This window comes from Fukomys damarensis, unplaced genomic scaffold (genome assembly GCF_012274545.1).
Source record: "Fukomys damarensis isolate Sample0158 unplaced genomic scaffold, DMR_v1.0_HiC HiC_scaffold_23, whole genome shotgun sequence".
Classification (NCBI taxonomy): Eukaryota; Metazoa; Chordata; class Mammalia; order Rodentia; family Bathyergidae; genus Fukomys; species Fukomys damarensis.
Genome location: NW_022900935.1, coordinates 15,739,399 through 15,751,745, shown reverse-complemented (window position 1 = coordinate 15,751,745; position 12,347 = coordinate 15,739,399).

The following is a 12,347-nucleotide window of genomic DNA, read 5'->3' as shown; positions in this document are numbered from 1 at the left end:
GCTATCTATGAAAAGCCAACAGCCAACGTCATACTAAATGGTCAAAAATTGAAAACCTTCAAGGTAAAATCAGGAATGAGACAAGGATGTCCACTATCACCACTCCTGCTCAACATAGTTTTGGCAACATTAGCCATAGCAATCAGACAAAAGAAAGAAATAAAAGCAATAAAGATAGGAAAGGAAGAAGTGAAACTATTATTTGCTCATGATATGATACTCTACATAGAAGACCCAAAGAACTCTGCCAAAAGACTTCTAGACTTGATTGACAGATTCAGTAGAGTAGCTGGATACAAGGAATATACTAAAAAATCAATAGCCTTCTTGTATACAAATAACAGTCTCACTGAGAGTCAAATTAGGGAAATAATTCCTTTTACAATAGCATCCCAAAAAAATGAAATATCTAGGAATCAATCTAACAAAGAAGAAAAAATACCTCTACACTGAAAACTATAGCACTCTAAGAACAAAGATTGAAGAGGATATATAAAAATGAAAAAATATCCCTTGTTCTTGGTTAGGAAGAATCAATATAGTGCAAATTGCCATACTTCCAAAACTGCTATACAGATTCAACGTAATCCCTGTTGAAATCCCAAGAGTCTATTTCATAGAACTAGAGAAAACAATCCAAAAATTCATTTGGAATCAGAGGAGACCTAAAATAGCAAAAGCAATTCTAGGCAACAGCGACATGGCAGTGGGTATCACAGTCTCCAAACTGAAACTACACTATGAAGCCACTGTGATAAAAACAGCATGGTACTGGCAAAGAAACAGACCTGAGAATCAATGGAATAGATTAGAAGATGTAGAAACATCTCCTGACATACTCGACTACCTCATCTTTGACAAAGGACCAGTCTCTCTGAAGGAAAGATAGCCTCTTTAATAAATGGTGTTGGAAAAACTGGATTTCAACTTGTCAAAGATTAAAACTAGTCTGGGGATTTGGCTTAGTGGTTGCACCACCTGCCTTGTAAAATCAAGGGCCTGAGTTCAATTTCCAGTACCAAAAAACAAAACAAAATAAAACTAGACCTGTATCTTTTACCATGTACTAAAGTAAAATCCAAGAGGATTAAAGATGTAAATATTAAAACAGAAACACTAAACTTGCTAGAAGATAAGTTAGGTAGAACTCTTGAAGATACTGTCATAGGAAAAGACTTTATGAACAAATCCTCAGTAGCATGGGAACTAGCACAAAGTATCAACAATTGGGATCTCATTTTTTTAAAAAGCTTCTAGCCGGGCGTGGTGGCGCACGCCTGTAATCCCAGCACTCAGGAGGCTGAGGCAGGAGGATCACTGTGAGTTTGAGACCAGCCTTGGCTACATAGTGAGTTCCAGGTCAATCTCAACTACATACTGAGACTCTGTCTCAAAAAAACAAAAAATAAATAAATAAATAGCTTCTGCACTGCCAGAGAAATCACAAGCAGAACTAAGAGACAACCCACAATGGTGGGGGGGGGATTTACTAGCTATTCCTCAGACAAAGGCCTACTATCTAGAATATATAAAGAACTCAAAAAAATCAGACCCACAAAACATAAAGACCCAATTCAAAAATGGGCATCTGAAATTAACAGAAATTTCTCAGACGAAGTAAAAGCAGCAAATAATCACATGAAAAAATGTTCAACATCACTGGTCATTGGAGAGATGCAAATGAAAACAACACTGAGATTCCACCTCACCCCAGTAAGAATGGCTGCTATCAAGAAATTAACCAATAATAAATGCTGGCAGGTAATGGGGAGATAGGAACCCTTCTTCATTGTTGGTGGGAGTGCAGACTGGTGCAACCACTGTGGAAATCAATATGGAGATACCTCAAAGAACTAGGATTAGAAATCCCATTTCACCCAGCTATTCCTCTGCTGGGTATCTTCCCAAAAGAATTAAAAGAATCATACCACAGCAATATATGCACACCAATGTGTATAGCAGCATAGTTTGTGATAGCTAAAACTTGGAAACAGCACAATTGTCCATCAACTGAAGACTGGATAAAGAAGATATGGATTTTTTTATGAAATGGAGTACTACTCAGGCATAAAGAATGAGAAACTAGAGAGATTTATAGCTAAGTGGATGCACATTGAGGCCATACTCAAGTGAAATTAATAAGTCACATGTGTGTAACTACCAGACAGTATCTCTGGTGTGAAAAAGTAAACGTGTAAATAAGGATCAAAATGTATAATTGATATTGTGTAATAGGAAGAAAAGTCTAAAAGAGTAGATGAAGTGGGAGGGGGAGGGGAAAGGGAAAAAGGGAAAAGAAAATATTCATGAAAAGGAAAAACATGGAAACAATGTCTTTGTAAACAGGGAAGGGTGGAGGGGCTAAGGGGAGGGCTGGAGAATGGGGAAAAATAAGAACCTGATAAGTCATGTATAGGTACAAGATACCAGTGATGAATGTAACTGTTGTATACCTAATAGGTGCCAATAAATTTAATAAAGATTTAAAAAGAATCTGGATTAATTTGTTAAATATACATAAACCAAAAATACAAAGGAGGATTAGGAGGGCCAACACAAGTAAGGAAGATCTGTAAGGGTCTAGATCCAGCCCCTGAGGGATCTGAGAAGAAAACTGAGCCAGATTTCTTGACTAAGCTATTACTGAGATTGTCATAGACCTCACCTAGATGTTTTAGTTTGTTGAGATTTGTTTTTGTCTTGTGAAAATGATTTATCTAAAAACAGCAAGCTGGGCCAGGGATTTAGCTCAGTGGTTCCGCCACCTGCCTCGCAAGCACAAGGACCCAAGTTTGATCCCTGGTACCAAAAAAATAATAATAATAAAATGAAAATAAAAACAGCAAGCCTCACTGAGCATTGTATAGATCCTCCTATTTTAACCAAAAGGAGGTTGAGTGCTCACCTGTTTTGTAAAAATACCTTAGCCAAGGAATTTTAAACTTTCTTATTGAGTCTCTACACCCTCAACTGTTGCTTTCTGTGACTGCAGGATCATCAGGGGCAATTTTCAAATGAAGGCATGAGCAGTCTAAATGGCCATTGGCCTGAAGATGGTACCAGGGATTAAACTTGGGACCTTGTACTTGTGAGGTAGGCAGTGGCACCACTGAGCTAAATCCCTACCTAGCCCCTTAGCCAATTATAGATCAGCAAACATCACAGTTTTGTAGGTTTGTGTGTATGTGTGGTTTTGTTGTTGTTGTTGTTGTTTTTGGTTTTGGGGGTTTTTTGTTTTGTTTTTGTTTGTTTGTTTTTGTCCTAGGAGGGGAGGAAAAAGGGGGCTTGCTTTCTTTCTTTCTTTCTTTCTTTCTTTCTTTCTTTCTTTTCTTTCTTTCTTTTTTTGGTAAACGCCAAAAGGGGGATTAGTATTTCTCCCCTAAGAGACCTCAATAAAGCCAACTTCTATTTTAAGAAGTTGTCCTTGTAGGCTTTCCTGGGGCAATCAGGCTCCCAAGGCCAAAAGGGGAAAGGAGAGTGAATGGATGGTTAGTACTGGGCCACCATCAGGGGCAAACAGCAATAGTGGGCAGTGCCTGAGACAATAAAGAAGGACCACTGCTCAGAGCCAGGCTGCAGAAAGAGCTGGGGCCTGGGGAATAAGGACTGATGATTTGAGATTCTATAGCCTCTTTAGCTGCATGTGAGGAATTAGATCTTGTGAGGAATTAGGAATGTGATCATTAGAGATCAGATCGTAGGCCTAACCAAGACAACAAGAGCAAAATCTTAGAATAACTAAACATACATGCTTTCTTTTCTGTCCTATTTATTGTTTTCCTTTTGTAACAAGCCTATGCCCCTTGGATTTTAAAATGCCCCTAGTACACTTTTTTTCCTTTGGTCTCAGAGTTAATTTATAGATGTTTACATTCCAATTAGGACTGGCTGAGCCACAGACTTTCAAATGACCTTGAAAACATCCTTATCTTAGCCAGAGCAGAGCGAGCAGCGGAGCAAGTTAACCCTGTAACTGCAGTTTAAGAACTATCCCAATGCACAAGAAGTGCTTCTCAATTCAACAAAAATACCGATTCAAATTGGAATCCAAAAGTAAATGTACCAATCAGCCAAGATGTGCCTCGATGGGCTCTTGTTAATCCTTGCAGGTTGCCGGGAGGTTGCTTGTTCCCTGGTTCCCTTGATACCCAGAGAGAGTTGACCCCCACTTTGGGATCCATTAGGACCCAATGCAGGCTGCATAGGGTTCAAGAGCCATTTTTCCATCCAATGTCCAGCTTTGTGAATTGGTCTAATGGAACCTCAGAGATGAAAGTCAAAGCTTTGTCTTAAAGTGCCAGTTTATCTGACATCCAGGACAATAGGAGAGCAATTTGGTGGATGAAGGTGGCAGAAGGAGAAGACTGAATGGCAGAAAGAATGTGACTCAGAAGGGGGACAAAAGATGATACATGAGAACTCCCTGGAACTCAGAAGCAACTAGGACAAAATGTTCAGGCTGTAGGAAGAGATTATGTGACAAAGACATTTTATTCTTTTGTTGCACAAACACAAAAACATAAACCCAGCAGATGCATGGGAATTTTCTTCAGTCTGGTGGAGGCTATAATGCTGTGCCACTGGAATCTTCAAGCAGAAGATTCCCTCATGGCTTTCGACAATCTAACCTATGCCCAAAAGAGTGCAAACAAACAATTAAGACGAGACAACAAGATATGAGATCTCTCCTACCTCTTGACTGGCTTGCCTGGAAATGTTACCAGGTAGAACATACTATGGTGCTTTTTTCCAAGTTCCTGGTGTCCCAAATAAAGAATTGGACTAGACACACCAAAAAGGCTATGAAAGTGTATATTTACTGAAAGCAGAAAAGGTATGTATTCTACAGACCGAGAGTGGGCCAGTAAAAAGGCTCACAACAGCCCTAAGGATAAGGGGAAGGAGTTTTTCATATCCAAAATTCCCAGCTATCTCTTTTTATGTAAATAAGGCATTGAAAAAGTTGTCTTATCAACCAGTAACTTGGTGTCACACCCTGTGTACACTGTCCTACAAAAAACTCATTTGGCTTCCTGTTGCATGTAAATGAAGGATCAAAATTAGTGTCTTTTGATTAGTTGTGTCCACATGTGAATGAAGGATTGTAAAGAGCTTCTTCCAAGTGGTCCTGTGAGGAGCACCAGATTCTAAATGAGGAATTGGAAATAACTACTTTCTTCTTGGTCCAAAATAGCACTCTCCTGACTGGTTCTGTGTACACTGATGATGTTGTCACTGTATGAGAAGTGCTCCTCCCCAGGGAGTGTCCCTCACTCTGTTGCCCAGTCTTACTTTCATATCACACATGTGCCTGCACAGGCACGACCACACACACACACACACACACACACACACACACACACACACACTGTTGGGGGCCACACACATATTGCAGCCCACATAGAAATTCTAGCACCTGGTGAGGCCAGAGGTATCTGCTGGAGATCTTCAGGGGTGCAGAAGGTGAACCTGGCAGCAGAGACTTGGTTTTAAAACCACATGAAGATCTCCGAAGACACTGTACAGACACTGGGGGCTTCCCCACATCCTAGGCCAACTTGACTCGAGGCAGCAGCATGCACCTTGTGCCAGCCCTGCTTTCCATGTGCCCTGTAGCTTCCGTCATTTATCTGCCTCAGGAATTTCTTCTTAGCTGGAAAGGCCACTCACTCCTGTGCAGCTTGAAAATTCTGGAAGCTAAGACCCAGGGTAGCCCTGGGGACCAGAGTCCTAGAGAAATGTTTCTGCTTTCTGACCTTATGTGGAACAATTCTGTGGAGTTTTCCTTAGGGTTCCTCAGAGGGGTCCCAGTGGGGCTGACCAGTTACCCACAGTGGTAACTGGCTCAGAGAACATGTCATTGGAGGAATCGTTTGTCTTGTAGAATGGCCCATAATCAGGATCTACTTCTTTCTTTGTGGTATCATTTATCTCGTTCCCCTTTCCCCTGTATTCCTGGTAGCTAGAAGTCATTCTGAAGTTTGGATTTCAGGCACAGTATCATAGCAGGCACTGCTGTTGTCATGCCATATCCCTTGGGCCCATTCTGGAGGCCACCAGCAAACATGCTGTCCCAGTACCTTTTGTACTCTGCCACCTGAAAAGAGCTGAGGAGTTAATAGCCTGGAGTAGCCTTGAACTGGAGCTGAGAGGGAACTGAAGGTAAAACCCCAGCCTCCTTGCCTTTCTAGAGGAAGATTCTGACCTGTTCTGCTTAGGAGGTCACTAGAGAAACTGAGCCCCAATTGCTTACATATTTAACACGTTGAGTGATTCATTCTGTGTTAACCCCCTTCCTTCCCTGCCTCATTTACCTTCTCCCTTAAGGGTGATTCCTGGGATCAGCTCCAAATAAACTGCATGTGCCCAGATCTTTTTCCTAGAGTCTGATTTTTTTTTTTTAGGGAATTCCAAACCACAGTAGACATTGTATAAGTGGGGCTGTGCTCTTTCCAACACTGCAGGGAACACACACAGTGATGCTCGGACAGATCAGTGGGCTAAGGTGATAGATAGCACCTTGGTCCTTCCACTATGAAATTCCCCATCAACCCTTCATATTAATCATTTCATCCACTGGGTGATTATTGGTTGAATCCATTATTTTATTAAAAGATATGAAAAGGGTTTTTTTTTAGTCCTCTCAATCCTTTCACTTTCATTAGTTGGCTTTTTTTTTCTTAATCAAGAAATTTCCCTCGTGAACAGGGGCTTTTAGGTTGAGATGAAATAGTAGAAAGATGACAGGATAAAGGCCTGATACTTTCCTTTTCACTGCTAATCCTCAGGACAAGGAATTGTGCTCTAGTTACCTCCAATAAATTTAATATTTGTTTGATTTGGGGCTTTTCTCCATGCCCCCCCCCGCTCTGACTCTATCAGTATAAATTAATGAGCATTTATATATTCAGTGTGCTTCAATAAATCTCAGTCATTATTCTTTCATCTTTAGCCAGCAGGCATCTCTTTTTGTTGGCTCCTGTGTCCTTCAGACGTGATCCTATTAGTCTTTGACAATGTACTTCTCTCTCTAGCCCAACAGGATGTTCCAGGACCACATTGTCTATTTCCTGCCCCCGGCTTGGAATCAGACATTTCTCCAAGGAGGCTTGGGCCTTGCTCCTGGAGGACACACGCTGATCCCTAGCTGTGCTTGCTGATAGAGGGTTAGTGTCACCTCTAGACTTTCACAGTGGACAGAACAGTTAAATGCATGCTTTTGAACAGTAGAAACAAAAGGATTCTGAATTTCTGTCGATCTTTCTAATTCAAATATAACCTTTCAGGGCTTTGGCTTAATCTCTTTGATCTTATCCTCGTATCTCTTTTCTCGTGCACTGACAATCTTAGATCCTAACATTAACATAATTACTTCTTTGCATTATCCTGTGATTTTTATAAAATAGTTTCAAAAGTAACATCAATACTTTTTTTTAACTAACAATAAGACTTTCAAGCGAAGTTTTCAGATTTCTTTGAAGCTTTTTTTGGTTCTTTAAAGTATATTTCTTTAAGTGTATGCAGTCAGTATGCTGTGAGGTAAAGCCACTTGGAGTAATTTTCACTGAGTGGTTGTATTAGCAACTTGATATACATTTTAAAGTCCTTCATTTCAGATTGTTTTCAAATTTTAGGGACTGCTTCTCCTTTCGATCCAATGTTACTTTTGGATGTGTTAAATATTCATGCGATTCCCAAGTCAACACCACATAAACATAGGTATCTACAGAATTTCATTTCTATCCCTGCCCCTCTGCCCTGTTTCTTCCCCTGTAATTCATTTTTATTGGTTTTTGCTTTTTTTCTCCCTCCAGTGTTTCTTTTTGCAAATATAAATTTATACCCTGTTGTTAAGCCAAAGATAGCGTGTCATGTGTTCAGTTCTACACCTTGCGTTCCTCATTTCACAGTGTGTCCCAGGATAGTTCTGTTGCAGAGTGCTTTCTGCATTTTTGCCGTTTACTCTGGACACCACCCCACTGTATGAAGGGTCTACAGCGTACTCAGCTAATCTCCTAATGACGGATGTTTGGACCCCCTCCAATATTTTGCTATTTCAAATAACATCACAAATAGTCTTGTGCATAAATTATTTTAATATTTCTTTTAGTGTATCTTCGGGTTACAATCCTAGAAAGGGGATCAGCGGGACAAAGAGCAAATGTATTAGTCATCATTTTTAGAAATATTTATAATTTCCCTCTAAGAGTCATGTGCTTTGCATCCCCACTGACAACTGTTTTCCAGCCAAGCGTTCACTAAGCACATATTGCATACAAACTGTGTGTCGGGCACATATTTGATGGGGAAACAACGGTGGGAAAGATAAACGTGGTCCTTTCAGTCAGGAGCTTGTAAGTCTATTGAGGGAATGAGAGTAAACAGATAATCATACAAATAATCATTTGTACACGTCAAGAAATATTGATTCTGTAGGAATTTACAGTAAGAAGCTTTAAGCTGACTTGGAGGTCAGGAAGACTTCTAAGTTGAAATCTAATGAACAAGCAAGAGTTAGCTAGAAAAAAGGATGGGGAAAGTACTTAGATCAAAGAGGAAATCAAACTAGAATTTAAAAATCTAATTAATAAAAGACTAACACTTTATAACAGCACCTATAGGACATAGTTAGCAGTGTTTAGAAGATAATTTATAGCTTCAAATTCTTTTATTTATTAATTTTTATTTTATTTATTATTAACAAAACTAAACATGAATAAATATGCAATGTTAGAATCTAGAAAAAGACCAAAATAAACAAAATAAAAGGAGCGTAAAATTTATAGTGATAAAATAAGACATTAATGAAGTAGATAAGAAAGAAATGAAAGGCAGTCAGGAAGATAAATTTTTAAGCTAGCTTTTTAAATATACTTTTTAGAAGTACAAAACTGGGCTGGGGATGTAGCACAACAGTACAGCACTTGTCTAGCATGTGGAAAGCCCTGGGTTTGAGTCCTAGTAGAGCCAAAAAAAAAAAAAAAAGCAAAGAATATAACATATAAGAGATGAGAAAGGAATTATGGTTATTGTTATAGGAGTGACCAAAGGAATTAAGATAGCATTATACAACAAATGTATAAGACCGTAGAATTCTGATAATCAAAATATAAATTATCAAAATTGACTCAAGAAGAAACAGAAAAGCTGAAGAAACCACAGGAAAGGTGTAAAAAGCTACTGAAAAAAGACATGGTTTCTCTTCCTCTTTCTCTCTCCCTCTCTCTCGGTCTCTGCCTCCCTCTCTCCTTCCTCTCTCTCTCTCATCACACCCAGTCACATCCAGCTGCTGCTGTGGTTTAAATGTATGTCGTCCAAAAGACAAATGGCTGGGATCTAAGACCCAAAGTGATAGTATTAAGAGGTGGGGCATGATTAAGTCGTGAAGGTTCTACAATGGGTGTCTTTATTAAAGGGTCAAAGGGAACTAGGTAGGATTTTTTTTTGTTCTTTTTCCCTCCCACCATGTGAGCTTAGCATTTGTCACCTCTGGAGGGCATAGCAATAAGTCACCATGTTGGAAGCAGAGATCAAGCCCTCGCCAGCCACCAAACCTGCTGGCACTTTGATTTTAGACTTTCATCTCCAGAACTGTGGGAAACAAATTTCTGTTCTTTACAAATTACCCAATCTCAGACTTTTTGTTCTAGCAGCATGAATCCTGAGACATTCTCCATATCACCAGAAAGAGATCTACTGGCCATCTCAGAGGTCACCTCCCTGGCAGCTTACACTTCATTCCTCGGTGAAACACAACATTGAGTATTGGCCTGGCCTGTTACAAACGACGGCAGTAATAATGACAGTAATAAAAACTATCAGCTGATTGCCCGGCTCTAGTTACAGGTCGATCAGTCACTGCATCTGAAGGACGTGCTCTTGGGATTATCCTAGGCCAGGTCACACTCCTCTTTTTCATGGCTGAGGTGACAGGGCAGAGTGACCGGGAACTCCACTCAGATCACAAGGAGCTGGGGAAGCTTCACCAGGAACCATAAGCCTGTGGATGGCCACAGTCCACTGCATGCGCTCCAACATGTTCAGAGAAAGAACAAACAGAGCATGCGATAGATTGGAAAACAGCCTTGTTATGTTTTGGATGGTAAGTGTCCCCCAAAAGTTCATGCATTCACTGTTTGATCTTCTGCTGATGGCGCTACTGGAAGGTGGTGGAAACTTCAGGAAGTGGGGCCTAGCTGGAGGAAGCAGCTCATTCAGGGTGAGGGGAAGTGGATACCCTTGAAGGGTGTATTGAAACCCTAGTCCCTTTCTCTCCCTCCCTTTACTTCCCAGCTCCCATGAGGTGAGCAGCTTCACTCCACCATGTGCTCCCTGCCATGATATTTTGTCTCGCACAGACCCAAAAGCATTGGAGCCAATAAACCAGGCACCAAAACCTCTGAAATCACGAGCCAAAATAAATCTTTCCTCACCAAGATATACGATGTGAAGGTACAAGATCCTAATGATGAATGTAACAGTACAGGATACCTAAAAAGTACCAATAAATTCAATGGAAAAAAATAAATCTTTCCTCCTCATAAGTTTATTGTCTCAGATATTTTGTCATAGCAACAGAAAGCAGAAAGCTAACACAAGTGATAAATTTCGACAAGTCAGAAATGGCCACACGGAACAGCTAAAATTTACCCCGTTACCATCTCAAATGGCATTCATTTAATATTTAGCAAATATTTGTAAAGCACCTCCTTTTCTGTTCTAGGCAGTAGGGAATCGGTAAAGAACAAATAAACGCACAATAATAACTGTCCTTGTGGTGTGCGTGTGTGTGTGTGTGTGTGTTTATGTTCTGCCCATACAGAGGTACAACCATAAGAACATGACAGAATGACAGTCCTTATCCAGTTCAAGTGTTTATTATAAAATGGAAAGTCGTGTTTACATAGCTTAAGAGAGGAAGATATGCAAAATTGAGCCCCACCTGCTTGAAGGTCCATCCTCCTCTGAGTACAGAAGACTTAGAAAGGTTAGTACAGTTGTGGCAGGATGAGCTCTGGGAGGTGTCATTAGGTGATTTCATCATCATGCAAACATCACAGAGTGTACTTAGGTTAAGCCAGGTGTTATTGCCTACTACACACCTAGGCCAGCCTGTGAAAGAGACAGTTTTTATTGGTTTTTTTGGGGGGGTTGGTACTAGGGATCAAACTCTGGTCCTTGAGCTTGCAAGGCAGCCAATAGAACCACTGAGGTAAATCCCCGGCCCAAAATAAACAGTTTTAAGGAGTAGTTCAGCACATAGATTCTCAGCTCTGCTCACCACTTGAGCACATAGATTCCAATGGTACTATTTATTGGCTGGATGATCTTGAGCACATTTCTTATCTTCTTTGTGCCTCAGCCTCTCCCATCAGTGAAACAGATAAAAGATTGTATTTCTTCCATGGGACTGTTCATACAGAAAGTATTTACTGTGTATCTACCAAGTGCTAGGCATTTGGTAAACATCAGAAGATAAAACAAAGATTCTAACCTCTAGAAGGGAGAAGACAAATAGTAAACATAATAAGCAAGTAAATTCGATGTATTTTTGGAAATAAGTACCTTAGGAAAAAGAAGAGCAGAGCAGAATAAGAGGAAGACAGAGGCCCAAGAGGGTGAGTTGCTGGAACTTCAGGGTGGTGAGAGGTGCCTTCATGGAGATGGTGAGAACTGAGCAGGTACCTGGAGGAGGTAAGCCAGTGAATTAAACAGATATCTGAGAAAAGAACTTTGCAAAGAAAGAAACAGCTGGTGCAAAGGCCTTGTGGTTGATCCTTGCCTAGGAGTGTTGGAGGAACAGAGCCACTGTGGTTCAAGCCATGTGGGAGAGAAAGAAGTAGAAAAAGAAATTGGGTCATGGCAGACTCAGGAGACCACTGCAAGGCTTTGGCTTTTGTTCTGAATAAAACGGGGAGCCACTGAAGGTTTTGAGCAGATGAGTAGTGCAATGTGACTCTCAGTCCTCTCTGAAAGATTATTCTGGATGTTATGTTGAGAACAGACTAACAGTGAGCACAGAAGAAGGAAGACCAGTTAGGAGGCTACTGTAATAATCCAAGAGGGATACAACAGTGGTTCAAAAAAAAGGCCATGGCAGTGGTAAGAATCGGCTACATTCTGGGTACATTTTGATGGCAGCAGGTTTCAGGTAAGGTGAGCTTTGAGGGAAAGAGCAGGGATTCAGCCCTGGATGTGTTTATTTTGAGATGCCCATTAGATGTCCAAGTACAGAGGTTCAGTGACTGGTCGGATACTGGAGTATGGAGTCGAGAAGAAAGCTCTGGGCTGATGAGATAAATTTGGGGATCACGGGCATGTAAATAAACACACTGAAGATCCCAGGA